Genomic DNA, 15,000 nt, shown 5'->3' on the forward strand with positions numbered 1-15,000 from the left:
CTAGAACCAGAACCACCAGAACCACTGGAACCATTAGAACCAGAACCACCAGAACCACTAGAACCAGAACCACTAGGACCACCAGAACCATCAGAACCACCAGAACCACTAGAACCACTGGAACCACTAGAGCCAGAACTACCAGAACCACTACGACCACCAGAACCGATAGGACCACCAGAACCACTAGAACCAGAACCACCAGAGCCACTAGGACCACCAGAACCACTGGAACCAGAACCACTAGGGCCACCAGAACCACAACCACTAGGACCACCAGAACCACCAGAACCACTAGAACCAGAACCACCAGAACCACTGGAACCACTAGAACCAGAACCACCAGAACCACTGGAACCACTAGAACCAGAACCACTAGGACCAACAGAACCACCAGAACCAATAGGACCACCAGAACCACTGGAACCACTAGAACCAGAACCACTAGGACCACCAGAACCATCAGAACCACCAGAACCACTGGAACCACTAGAACCAGAACCACCAGAACCACTAGGACCACCAGAACCACTAGGACCACCAGAACCACCAGAACCACTAGGACCACCAGAACCACTGGAACCAGAACCACTAGGACCACCAGAACCATCAGAACCACCAAAACCACTAGAACCAGAACCACCAGAACCACTAGGACCACCAGAACCACTAGAACCAGAACCACCAGAACCACTGGAACCACTAGAACCAGAACCACTAGGACCACCAGAACCAGTAGGACCACCAGAACCACTAGGGCAACCAGAACCACTAGAACCAGAACCACTAGGACCACCAGAACCATCAGAACCACCAGAACCACTAGAACGAGAATCACCAGAACCACTGGAACCACTGGAACCACTAGAACCAGAACCACTAGGACCACCAGAACCACCAGAACCACTAGGACCACCAGAACCACTGGAACCACTAGAACCAGAACCACTAGGACCACCAGAACCATCAGAACCACCAGAATCACTAGAACCAGAACCACTAGAACCAGAACCACTAGGACCACCAGAAACAGAACCACTAGGACCACCAGAACCACTAGAATCAGAACCACTAGAACCATTAGAACCAGAACGACCAGGACCAGAACCGCCTCCAGAGTCCAGGACCCAGGCTGGACCGGGGCCCCCTTGTGGTCGGGGGCGGAGCTGGTCCGGTCCTTCATAGAGACAGAAGTCAGGATCAACAACATCCGGGTCACCGGGTTTCGTCCCCCCCACCTGCGTGTCTGATCAGGTCACCTATTGATCTCTTCCTGCCCCTGGGGGGGGTAAGGTGGGGGGTCGTCTGGTTCCCAGCCTGGATTTACCGTCTGCCTGTCGGTAACGTATTCATCTGTTATTGCCCCGCCCCCCCAGCAGCGCCGTGATTGCTGGGAGATTTGTGGCGCCACCGGAGAAGCGGCGTAACAACCTCCCAGTGAAGGATGGGTCAACGGGGGGGCAACACGCCGTAAACACCCCCGACACGCTCCACGCCACCGCCGACGGGCCACTGGAGGCGGGCGTGATGGACGGGGCGATCTCCAGCGACCGCTTTGATTGATCGCCTGATAAGTGGTCCATAAGTCCATTAGTCCCCCCCCAGCCCCGCCCCCACGCCACTGATGTGCCGATAGGCCGATTAGAGATGACTCTAATTGTCTCGCTGCGCCGACAACGGGGCGTCGCTCACTTCCTGTCACAGTAACGGCCTCATAAAGTCATCCTGACGCCGCGGCCGATGGATCGTGACGTCTCCACGCCGCGGCCGATGGATCGTGACGTCTCCACGCCGCGGCCGATGGATCGTGACGTCTCCACGCCGCGGCCGATGGATCGTGACGTCTCCACGCCGCGGCCGGTAGATTGTGACGTCTCCACGCCGCGGCCGGTAGATTGTGACGTCTCCACGCCGCAGCCGATGGATCGTGACGTCTCCACGCCGCGGCCGGTAGATTGTGACGTCTCCACGCCGCAGCCGATGGATCGTGACGTCTCCACGCCGCGGCCGGTAGATTGTGACGTCTCCACGCCGCGGCCGGTAGATTGTGACGTCTCCACGCCGCAGCCGATGGATCGTGACGTCTCCACGCCGCGGCCGGTAGATCGTGACGTCTCCACGCCGCAGCCGGTAGATTGTGACGTCTCCACGCCGCGGCCGATGGATCGTGACGTCTCCACGCCGCGGCCGGTAGATTGTGACGTCTCCACGCCGCAGCCGATGGATCGTGACGTCTCCACGCCGCAGCTGATGGATTGTGACGTCTCCACGCCGCGGCCGGTAGATTGTGACGTCTCCACGCCACAGCCGATGGATCGTGACGTCTCCACGCCGCGGCCGATGGATCGTGACGTCTCCACGCCGCAGCCGATGGATCGTGACGTCTCCACGCCGCAGCTGATGGATCGTGACGTCTCCACGCCGCGGCCGGTAGATTGTGACGTCTCCACGCCGCGGCCGGTAGATTGTGACGTCTCCACGCCGCGGCCGGTAGATTGTGACGTCTCCACGCCGCGGACGGTAGATTGTGACGTCTCCACGCCGCGGACGGTAGATTGTGACGTCTCCACGCCGCGGCCGGTGGATCGTGACGGCGCCACACATTCCAGCTAACAGGAACAAACGGCGAAAGCCGTCCTGAGAGACAGACTGAACCGCCAGGAGGTGGGAAGGGAGCGACACCAGGAGGGCGACGCTTACTATTTGCATGACGGCGTCCTGACGGGGGAGGTGTGATTGTCTTGGGGGCGGAGCCACAGGAGGAAGCTAACGAGCCAATGGGAAGCTCCGGCCCGCCACTAAATTTCCAGAACAATCGTGTCTGTGATTACAGGAAGAGACGAGCGCTGGCTCCGCCTGATTGGCTGCTACATCCGGCGGGAGCAGCAGCCAATCAGGCAGCAGGATGTTAACGGACACGCCGTGGACCGGTACCAGCACCGGGCCCGTTGCCAGGGAAACACCGTTACCGAGGAGCCAGCAGCGCCAAATGTCTGCGTCCACAGAGCGGCCCGCACCCGGAGGCGGACGATTGGCCGGGGAGAGGAACGTGATTGGCTGCAAGAGGCGCTACATCTGACTAGCCACCAACTAGCCACCGGCGGGCGACGCCCACGCCTCATCGAGTCAAGTGTGGTTAACGTCGGGAAAATAACGGACCAACAACCCGTTTAACGGGCGGCAAAGCGATTGGGGCATGAGCTGGAGCAGACAGCTGATTGGAGGAGGCTGCATGGGGGTGGAGCCTAGGAAGGAAGGAAGGGAGGAAGGAAGGAAGGGAGGAAGGGAGGGAGGGAGGGAGGAAGGACAAGGAAGAATAGAAAAAAAGGAAAGAAATCTCATGTTGTGTGTTCTCATGTGTGTTCGTGTTGTGTCTGTTCCCATGTTGTGTAGTCTGATGTTGTTTGTGTTCTCATGTTCTTATGTTGTGACTCTTCATGTAGTGTCCTCATGTTGTCTTTGTCCTCATGTTGTGTGTCCTCATGTTGTGTGTCCTCATGTTGTGTCCTCATGTTGTGTGTTCTCATGTTGTGTGTGTTTTCATGTTCTCATGTTGTGTGTCCTCATGTTGTGTGTGTTTTCATGTTCTCATGTTGTCTTTGTTCTCATGTTGTGTGTGTTTTCATGTTCTCATGTTGTGTGTCCTCATGTTGTGTGTGTTTTCATGTTCTCATGTTGTCTTTGTCCTCATGTTGTGTGTGTTTTCATGTTCATATGTTGTGTGTTCTCATGTTGTGTGTGTTTTCATGTTCTCATGTTGTCTTTGTCCTCATGTTGTGTGTGTTTTCATGTTCTCATGTTGTCTTTGTTCTCATGTTGTGTGTGTTTTCATGTCCTCATGTTGTCTTTGTCCTCATGTTGTGTGTCCTCATGTTGTGTGTCCTCATGTTGTGTCCTCATGTTGTGTGTTCTCATGTTGTGGGTGTTTTCATGTTCTCATGTTGTGTGTCCTCATGTTGTGTGTGTTTTCATGTTCTCATGTTGTCTTTGTTCTCATGTTGTGTGTGTTTTCATGTTCTCATGTTGTGTGTCCTCATGTTGTGTGTGTTTTCATGTTCTCATGTTGTCTTTGTCCTCATGTTGTGTGTGTTTTCATGTTCTCATGTTGTCTTTGTTCTCATGTTGTGTGTTCTCATGTTCTCATGTTGTGTGTTCTCATGTTGTGTGTGTTTTCATGTTCTCATGTTGTCTTTGTTCTCATGTTGTGTGTTTTCATGTTCTCATGTTGCGTGTCCTCATGTTGTGTGTGTTTTCATGTTCTCATGTTGTCTTTGTCCTCATGTTGTGTGTGTTTTCATGTTCTCATGTTGTGTGTTCTCATGTTGTGTGTGTTTTCATGTTCTCATGTTGTCTTTGTTCTCATGTTGTGTGTCCTCATGTTGTGTGTCCTCATGTTGTGTGTGTTTTCATGTCCTCATGTTGTCTTTGTCCTCATGTTGTGTGTCCTCATGTTGTGTCCTCATGTTGTGTGTTCTCATGTTGTGTGTTTTCATGTTCTCATGTTGTCTTTGTCCTCATGTTGTGTGTGTTTTCATGTTCTCATGTTGTCTTTGTTCTCATGTTGTGTGTTCTCATGTTCTCATGTTGTGTGTTCTCATGTTGTGTGTGTTTTCATGTTCTCATGTTGTCTTTGTTCTCATGTTGTGTGTTTTCATGTTCTCATGTTGCGTGTCCTCATGTTGTGTGTGTTTTCATGTTCTCATGTTGTCTTTGTCCTCATGTTGTGTGTGTTTTCATGTTCTCATGTTGTGTGTTCTCATGTTGTGTGTGTTTTCATGTTCTCATGTTGTCTTTGTTCTCATGTTGTGTGTCCTCATGTTGTGTGTCCTCATGTTGTGTGTGTTTTCATGTCCTAATGTTGTCTTTGTCCTCATGTTGTGTGTCCTCATGTTGTGTGTCCTCATGTTGTGTCCTCATGTTGTGTATTCTCATGTTGTGTGTTTTCATGTTCTCATGTTGTCTTTGTTCTCATGTTGTGTGTTCTCATGTTCTCATGTGCAGCCTGTGTTTGTGAGGGGAGGGGCCAGAGGCTGGGGGTATTTAGAGCTCTAATCCAGATATAACTGCCTGAGGGGTGACAGCTGCTGGGGTCCTGGAGCAGGTGGGCGGGGTCACAGGTCAGTCATAGCGGGGGGAGCGGGGGGAGCGGGGGTTGGGAGTGTCATACACGTCCTGGATGTCGATTGGACCTGATTCTACACAGAACGTTTGTAGCTCCACCCTCTCAAACACATTTTGTCACTGAGGCCAATGGACCCCCCGGTTCTGACCCAACCGGGTCCAGTTGCCTCACAGGAGAACCAGCAGAACCAGGACCCAAAAACACAGGACCAGTGGACTCAGACACGGGACCAGTGGACTCAGACACGGGACACGCCCCGTCTCCCAAAACAGAAGCCTGGTCAGCGTTGAGTCATGCCCCCCCCCCTCAGGAGGCCCCAGCCTGCCGGCTCCTGGTTGGTTATTTATAGCAGGAACTCCCAGTGACAGTGATTGGAACCACATGTGCTGCTGGGCCTAATCTGACGCCCCCCACGACTCCTCCCCCTCAGCCCCCCCCTCCATACAAAGTCAGTTTGAACACTTAAACCCATTTCTGTAGACCCCCCCCCCCTTCATCCTCTGGAGACCAAGCAACCGTTCTGGAGGCGGAGCCTCCTCCCACTGCCCCCCACCGCCCGCGCCCCCCAGGCAGCGACCTAAACAGGACGGGAGCAGACTCACCGCGTCTCACTTCCTGTCTGCTGCTCCGTCGTCTCTCCGGGCCGAGAACCGATCAAACGATCAACCGATCAGACCCGATCAAACGATCAGTCCCGGGTCGCCGTGAGGCCTCCACTGACCGAGTCACAGCCAGGCCCCCACTTTTCCTCTGCTGGCCCCGCCCCCTCCCTCCACTGGCCCGTCAGGCTCTCCAATAACAGAGTGCCGCCGCCCCTTCTGGCTGGGTGTCACCCCCCCCCCCCCCCCCCAAAAAGCAGCTGTGGCGCCGCTCTGCCTCCAGACGGGTTTAGAAAGACACGCGCGTGGGCGTCTGCTCGCAGCTGGCAGGGGGCGGGACTTCCTTCACAGGACGTTATTGTCAAGATGACCCCTCCCTCTGCTGCATGAGCCACGCCCCTCCACCAGCCGGATTGGCTGAGGCCTGGCTCCTCCTCCCTGGACGGTGAACAGATTTAAAACCTCCATCCAGGAGGACGGGCCACGCATCACTTCCTGTTAGCTCACTGGCTCAGAGCTCCTGACTCCGCCCACAGGGAGGAGCCGCCTCCTCCTGGTGACTCCGCCTCTGCTCATTGTGCTGACTGAGCGTGTTTCTGGTGGAAGAATGTCAGGGGCGTGCACGTGTGGGTTCACGTCATGTGACTCTGACACAATGCTCTTCTCTCTTCCTCCTCTTCCTCTCTGGTTCCTGCTGTTCTGATGTCACTTCCTGTCGTCTCTGATCTGCAGTCGTGTTTGGTTCTAATCTTGCTCTTCATCCTCTCCTTCATCTTCCTCTTCCTCCTGCTGTTCCAGCGACTCGTCTCTTTAACACAAACTACAATCAGAGCTGCGTCGCCGCGGCAACGATCTGAACACAGACATGAGAGAAGGAGAGACACATCTGAGCCAGCAGCCCATCAACAGATCACAGCCCCGATTGGCTGATCACATACTCCTCCATCATGAAGCCCCGCCTCCTTTCTGTCACATGTGGCTCCTCCTCCAAACATCAGACTCAATTATGACCACGCCTCCTGGCATAGGGTCATGTGACTTTCTAACTCTGCCCAGGAGGTCCAGTGGGGTCACGTCAACACGACCAGGTTCAGGACCAATCAGGATCCACCAGGAAGTCTGGTGGGGTGACCTCTGACCTCCAGATCCACCTGAAGCACCTGAAGCCCAGTTAACTGGGTCATTGATTAAACGGGTCATTGATCCACACGCTGCAGCTCATGAACGAATCATCTGATTCGCTCCAGAACCACATGACCCAGGACTCCGCCCCTTCAATGCTTCAGCCGGGCCTCAACGCCCAGAAGGGGGCGTGGCCGAGCCAACGGACTGAACCAACCAGATCGACCAGCAAAACCACCCGATGTGGGCGGAGCCAGGCGAAGTAGAGACACGCCCCCATTAAAAGGAGGGGGAGGAGCCTGGGGTGTGAAGAGCTAACAGCAGCTGACACAGTGATGCTAGCGCTGCATGCTAACGCTAACAGCTGTAGGTTTACAGTATGTAGACCAGCAAGACAGGACACCCCCCCCAGGACAGGACACACCCCCACAAGACAGGACACCCCCCCAAGGACAGGACACACCCCCACAAGACAGGACACCCCCCCCAGGACAGGACACACCCCCACAGGACAGGACACCCCCCCAAGGACAGGACACACCCCCACAAGACAGGACACACCCCCACAGGACAGGACACACACCCCAGGACAGAACACCCCCACAGGACAGGACACACCCCCACAGGACAGGACACACCCCCACAAGACAGGACACCCCCCCAGGACAGGACACACCCCCACAGGACAGGACACACCCCCACAGGACAGGACACACACCCCAGGACAGAACACCCCCACAAGACAGGATTACATCACATTAAACGTTCGCTACGGTGGACAGGAAGCTCAGCAGACGGGGGGGGGGAGCCTGAAGCCCCCCCTCATCCCCAGGCGGTGGGCTTCAATGAGCCCCCCCCCAACAATGACACTTTAAACAGGAAGAGAGGGAGGAAAGCTGGAGAGAACACAGGAAATGAAAACAGACAGGAAATGAAACCCCCCCCACAGGTTCAACACCAGACCCCCCCTCAACAATATAGGTCACCCCCCCCAGGAAAACATCACAGTGAACCAGGTGTCCTGTTAACACACATCAGTTCATCCTGAACACACACACACACCTACACACACACACACACACACACACACACACCTACACACACACACACACACACACACACACACCTACACCTACACACACACCTACACACACACACACACACACCTACACACACACACACACACACCTACACACACACACACACCTACACACACACACACACACACACACCTACACACACACACACACACACCTACACCTACACACACACCTACACACACACACACACACACACCTACACACACACACACACCTACACACACACACCTACACACACACCTACACACACACCTACACATACACACACACACACCTACACACACACGCACACACACACACACCTACACACACACACACACCTACACCTACACACACACCTACACACACACACACACACACACCTACACACACACACACACCTACACACACACACACACACACACACCTACACCTACACACACACCTACACACACACACACACACACACCTACACACACACACACACCTACACACACACACCTACACACACACCTACACATACACACACACACACCTACACACACACGCACACACACACACACCTACACACACACACACACCTACACCTACACACACACCTAAACACACACACACACACACACACACACACACACACACACACACACACACACACACACACACACACATTCAAAGCTCTGAACTGTTTTCCCTGACCTTTACCAGAGATGGAAACACAGTTAAAAGAGAATATTTTCCACTTTGTATCGAGTGTGTGTGTGTGTGTGTGTGTGTGTGTGTGTGTGTGTGTGTGTGTGTGTGTGTGTGTGTGTGTGTGTGTGTGTGTGTGTGTGTGTGTGTGTGTGTGTGTGTGTGTGTGTGTGTGTTGGACCATAAACTGCAGAGCATTGAAACAGTTTCAGAGAGCAGATCCACCAATCCTACGGCCCGCTCGCGGGAACCAGGAAGTTACACCTTCAGCAACGATCCTGCAGGCGGCACACGGGGGCGTGCACGTGTGTGTGTGTGTGTGTGTGTGTGTGTGTGTGTGTGTGGGAGGGTGCGTTCACCGTGTTACTGCTGGGAAGAAGAGGAGGGAGGAAGAGGAGGGAGGAAGAGGAGGGAGGAAGGGGGAGGGGGGGCAGGAGATTGATGGAGGGACGGAGACGAAAGGTGAGAAAGACAAACAATCCTGTTGCTGCTGCAGGGGCTTCTGGGTAACATCGATCACCTCTTCCTCCTGTCTTTACCCCCCCAGGGGTGTGTTTGGGTTGGATCATTGGTTCTGATCACCTCAGGGCCTCACATTGATTCCTCACATTGATCACCAGCGCCCCCCCCCCCCCCCCCCCACGCTGACAGTCATCTGTAAAACCCCCCCTCCTGAGAGGACCTGTCAAAGAAAACACACCTGGTTCACATACAGCCTAGCCTAGCCTAGCCTAGCAGTGATGTGGCTAATGAAAAGTAGCATTGGAGGCTAGGTGATGAAGGTGAGGGGTGGTGCTCTTCCTCCTCCTCTTAGCTCTTCCTCCTCTTGGCTCCTCCTCCTCTTGGCTCCTCCTCCTCTTAGCTCCTCCTCTTGGCTCTTCCTCCTCTTAGCTCCTCCTCCTCCTCTTAGCTCCTCCTCTTAACTCCTCCTCTTGACTCCTCCTCTTAGCTCCTCCTCTTGGCCCCTCCTCTTGACTCCTCCTCTTAGCTCCTCCTCTTAGCTCCTCCTCTTAGCTCCTCCTCTTGACTCCTCCTCCTCTCAGGGAGTATTTTAATCCATATTTAAACTTGGTCTAATTTCATTAACTCAGGTTTATTGTTTACAGCACAAATGAGTCAGAATAGAATTAAACTGTAAGGGAGGACCTGGGGGGGGGGGCAGGACCTGAGGGTGCGGGGGGGGCAGAAATAACTACACCGACATCATTAAATGATTTCCTTCACGTCTGTTCAGTCTAATTTGTTCTGTTGTTCTCTGGGGGGGTAGACGAGAGACGGGGGGAGACGGGGGGGACTCTGTGAGATCAGAGGAGAGAAACCAGAACCAGAGACCAGAACCACTCAGAGACCAGAACCACTCAGAGACCAGAACCACTCAGAGACCAGAACCAATCAGAGACCAGAACCACTCAGAGACCAGAACCACTCAGAGACCAGAACCACTCAGAGACCAGAACCACTCAGAGACCAGAACCAATCAGACACCAGAACCAATCAGAGACCGGAACCACTCAGAGACCAGAACCACTCAGAGACCAGAACCACTCAGAGACCAGGGACCAGAACCACTCAGAGACCAGAACCACTCAGAGACCAGAACCACTCACAGACCAGAACCACTCAGAGACCAGAACCAATCAGAGACCAGAACCACTCAGAGACCAGAACCACTCACAGACCAGAACCACTCACAGACCAGAACCACTCAGAGACCAGAACCACTCAGAGACCAGAACCACTCAGAGACCAGAACCACTCAGAGACCAGAACCACTCAGAGACCAGAACCACTCAGAGACCAGGACGTCTGTCTTCACTAAGAGAGGATCAGGATGTGGACAAAGGTCTTGGGACATGTGCCCCCCAACCCCCCCCCCCATCAAGAACTCAGTGTAAACCCAGCCTGGAGCTCACAGGATGAACACTTCATTAGCATTAGCATTATTAGCAGTCAGCTGCTAACTAGCCCCCCCAGGACCCCCCCAGGAGGATTCAGTTATTAATGTGTTCACAGCTGGAGGAGGGAGAAGGGGGGGCAAACATTCTGCTGAGTCGTCTTGTTTAGTCCCTGATGACCCAAGTACAAACACAGACGTGTAAATATGTACACACTAGTGGGAACCCGTGAAAATGACCATAAATCAATTCATCAATAAAACAAAAAACCAATAAAACAAACAATGATATCAGACTTCAAACACATGAAAACACACGTACAGCTATTATAAACTAAACGTGTGTTCGTAGTGTATATAGACCCGCCCCCACAGCACCATCTAGACCCGCCCCCACACTGAAGAGGCCCCACCCACTCTGACAGAAGCGTGTATTGGTAACAGACCGGTGTTCTCTAATTGATTGCTGATTGGCTGATTGAATCAAGCTGTCATTCCGGCGCCGAACCAGAACCCGAGACCTCCTGAGCCCCTGAGTCGCAGCCCGCTGCTAACGAGCTAATGAGCTAGCACGCTAATGAGCTAGCGTGCTAATAGACCATGACAGAACCCGTCTGTGAGGACCGGATCTGTTTGGGTTCTGGTTCTCAAGCCCCCTCGAGGGGGCAGGGCTTGAGGACATTCTGACGCCTGCCGATAGCGGCGCTAACTAGCACCGCGGCGGCATGCGTCTTCATCCTACTGCTCACGGACCATCATCATCCTCAGACGATGAAGACACTCCAAACAGAATCTGACCAATCAGCATCATCAGAGCGACGCCTCCGGTCTGCTCCGGTTAAAGTTTTAATTAGCCGCCTTTAGCGCTCTGTTAGCACTGCGTTAGCGCATCTGCGCTGCAGACCGCCGGGTGATTACGTATGCAAACGACATCATTTAACAAAACAAGCACATTTACCACCCCCCCACACACACACACACACACACACACACACACCAGGAGCAAAGAGAAGCGCCGGGGAACAGCCCCGCCCCCCCACCAGAGATGGTCGGCTCTATTTTGTTTAGTTGCAACACGGATGAAACGCGCGCCTCCCAGTGGGCGGGGCCCTGACCGCCACCCCCCCGTGTCGGATGAGGCCTCCGGCTAATGAAGCGCGGCCGGTGGCGCCGAACCAACACGTTTGAAGACAGATGGGCCGACGCCCGCTGAGAGGGGGCGGGAGGACGTGTCGGTGCTAATGGTGGACAGCTGAGGCGCACGGGGGGGGCGGGGCCCCACCAGGTGGGGGCCGGCCTCCGTGTGGAGGGGTCATGAGTGTGAATAACTGATTGTTATAGTCAGGCGCCAGACGGACGGCCCCTGAAGCGTCTCCCTCAGCTGGAAGGGGAGGTGAGCTAATGATGCTAACGGGGGCTACTTCCTGTCACTCAGCCAATCACAAACCGCTCACGTCAGGTGACGGAACACACTGCTGTAATGCACCTGAGGAGACAGATGATTGGCTAATCCATCGTCTGGGGGAGGAGCAACAGAATCAGGAAGAGCCTCCTTTGACCTTTGAACTTTTCTTAATTTAAAATAAAGACACTAGAGTGTAATTCTCATCCCTGCTTGCTAACGGCTTAGCGCAAACGGTTAGCATTTATAACCAGCACAAGCCAGAGGGAGGGGTCATTCGGGGCGACGGATCGGAGTAGCGATAAAGGAACTAATGATGCTAACCATTCAGCGCTAACGGTCAGCGTGAAATTACCCACATGACCAATCAATTATTAAACAATCGTCTGATCAATCAGTTTTGAGGCTGACTTCCTGGAGGGTTATAAAAGTAATCAATACATAACGACGTAAACACACACACACACACACACACACACACACACAGAGACACACACACACACTACACACACACACACACACACACACGCAAACACACTCACACACACCTACACACACACACACCTACACACACACACACACACACACACACACACACACACACACACACACAGACACTCACACACACCTACACACACATACAGACAGACAGACAGACAGACAGACAGACAGACACACACACACACACACACACAGACAGACACACACACACACACACACACACACACACCTACACACACACACACACACACACACAGACAGACACACACAGACACACACACACACACACACACACACAGACAGACACACACACACACACACACACACACACACACACAGACACACACAGAAACACACACACACCATACACACACACACACACACACACTACACACACACACACACACACACACCTACACACACACACACACACACACATACAGACAGACAGACAGACACACACACACACACTCACACACACACACACCTACACACACACACACACACACTGGCATTTTCCTCATGGGGGCTTTTCTGGGGTAGGCGGAGCTACAGAGGGAACACTTCCTGGTTCCAGGTTAGCGTTAGCCGTCGGGGGACGGCCCACATTAGCGCCGTTTGGTGTTAAACAACTCTAATTACCCAGAATGCCGATCGGAGCGGCGGGGTTCCACATCGTGTTTTCTTCATGCATTATTTAGCTCGGCATTCTGGGAAATTACACAGCAAACATCATTTTCATCTTGGCACACAACGCTGAGCCTGATTGGCTCTCCAGGGCCGTCCCCCGACGCCGCTGGCGCTAACGCATAGCGGTAGCTAAACTCCTGAAGATCAGCAGAGCTTCAAACCCCCCATCCCCAACAGACGCCGTCCTGAGGCACCGGCCCCGCCCCTAGCGTACTGAGACACAGGCCCCTCCCCTGGTCATGCTCCTCCTCTGTGGAGGAAGCTCCTCCCCCTCTGCACGGACAGCAGACGTGATGAAGAACAGAAACAATAGAACGCCATTTGGAAAAATTACCCATCATTCCCCATTGCCACCCCCACCCCCCTCACTGCAGGACATTTTGATCCCCTCCCTCCATCCTCACAAAATCAGGAGTTAACAAAATTGAACAGCACGCCGTTGGCTGTGGCTCCGCCCACTCCGCTGTGTGGGTAAACACACAAAGAGGACATGGCGGGAGTGTGACATCATCATCATCATCATCGTCCGCTCCTGACAGGCGGCGCCGCTCCGCCGGGAGCGAGGGCAGTAAATCACACGCCGCTGTTATTACCCCTCAACGCCATGAGGCACAGGCGCACGCCGGAGCAGCGAGACGCAAATCAAATCACGAACACGTTTACAACCCGACGCATTTCATTTCCTCTGTTCAGGCAGGCTCTGGAGCCCCCGCCCATTTCCTGTATCACACACACACACACACACACACACACACACACACACACACACACACACACACACACACACACACACACACACACACACACACACACACACACTTCCTTCCTGTCCCACTGACCATCAGGATGCAGGAAGCAAACAAACGACGGGACTTCCTCATAAACAGGAAGTGGAGCAGAGGAAGCCAGTGGAGACGGGGCGACGGGTCGGTTTGGGTCCTGGGGGGCGGGCAGAACTGTAACCCCCCCTTCCTCCCCCTCCTCTGCCATCGCTCTTCTTCATTATCTGTCTCTTCCTTTCTACTTCCTGCTCTTCCTGCAGACACACTTCCTGTTATCTTTCAGTCTCAGGTCTCTTCCTCTTTCATTTCCTCTGCTTCCATAAATCTCTGATGTTCTCTTTTGTTCCTCTTCCTCCTCTCGTTCTTCCTCTAGTTCTTCGTCTCGTTCTTCCTCTAGTTCTTCGTCTCGTTCTTCCTCTAGCTCTTCCTCTCATTTGCTCGGCTGTGGCTTTAATCTGCCGTCGGAGGAAACTCCCAGACTCCTTTGCGTGTCAATGGCATCCGTGTGTGAAGCGTGATGTTAGCAGCCAGCGGCTGAAGAGGTCGTTTTTCACCGCCTCGTTCTGGAGCTCAATAACGGAGCCGATACATCATGTGACCCAGGAGCTCCGCCCCCGCTGCCCTCAACCAGAGGGCCACGTGTTGATTCAGGATCAATACCCCATCACAATTATTCACCGCCGCCGACAAACAGATCAATGCAGGTCCTTTAGCACCACGCTAACGTGTTAGCTTGCGAAAAGTCAACAACACAACGAGGAACAAGGAGGAAACACAAACAGGAAATACAAACCAGGAAACAGCCAGGAAACACACCCAGAAACACACCAGGAAACAGTCAGGAAACACACCAGGAAACAGTCAGGAAATACACCCAGAAACACACCAGGAAACAGTCAGGAAATACACCAGGAAAACAGCCAGGAAACAGTCAGGAAACACACCCGGAAACAGCCAGGAAACACACCAGGAAACACACCAGGAAACACACCAGGAAACACACCCGGAAACACAACAGGAAACACACCAGGAAACACACCCGGAAACATACCAGGAAACACACCAGGAAGCACACCAGGAAACAGTCAGGAAACACACCCAGAAACACACCAGGAAACA

At 53.7% G+C, this 15,000-nt stretch overlaps 1 protein-coding gene across 2 annotated transcripts in view; it reads right to left on the minus strand.

Annotated features, from left to right (window-relative positions):
• The window catches only part of sgcd (sarcoglycan, delta (dystrophin-associated glycoprotein)), a 36,443-nt gene that overhangs the window by 12,681 nt on the left and 8,762 nt on the right, over nt 1–15,000 (minus strand). The window contains exon 1 of one of the 2 annotated variants that reach the window (XM_068332106.1): nt 5,725–5,906. The exons of the other annotated variant lie outside the window; for it this stretch is intronic. The gene's annotated coding sequence lies outside the window, so the exon portion shown is untranslated. Of the gene's footprint in view, nt 1–5,724; nt 5,907–15,000 lie in introns of those variants that run through there. 2 annotated transcript variants of the gene reach the window in all.

The sequence above is a fragment of the Antennarius striatus genome, chromosome 13 (assembly GCF_040054535.1).
Source record: "Antennarius striatus isolate MH-2024 chromosome 13, ASM4005453v1, whole genome shotgun sequence".
NCBI lineage: Eukaryota > Metazoa > Chordata > Actinopteri > Lophiiformes > Antennariidae > Antennarius > Antennarius striatus.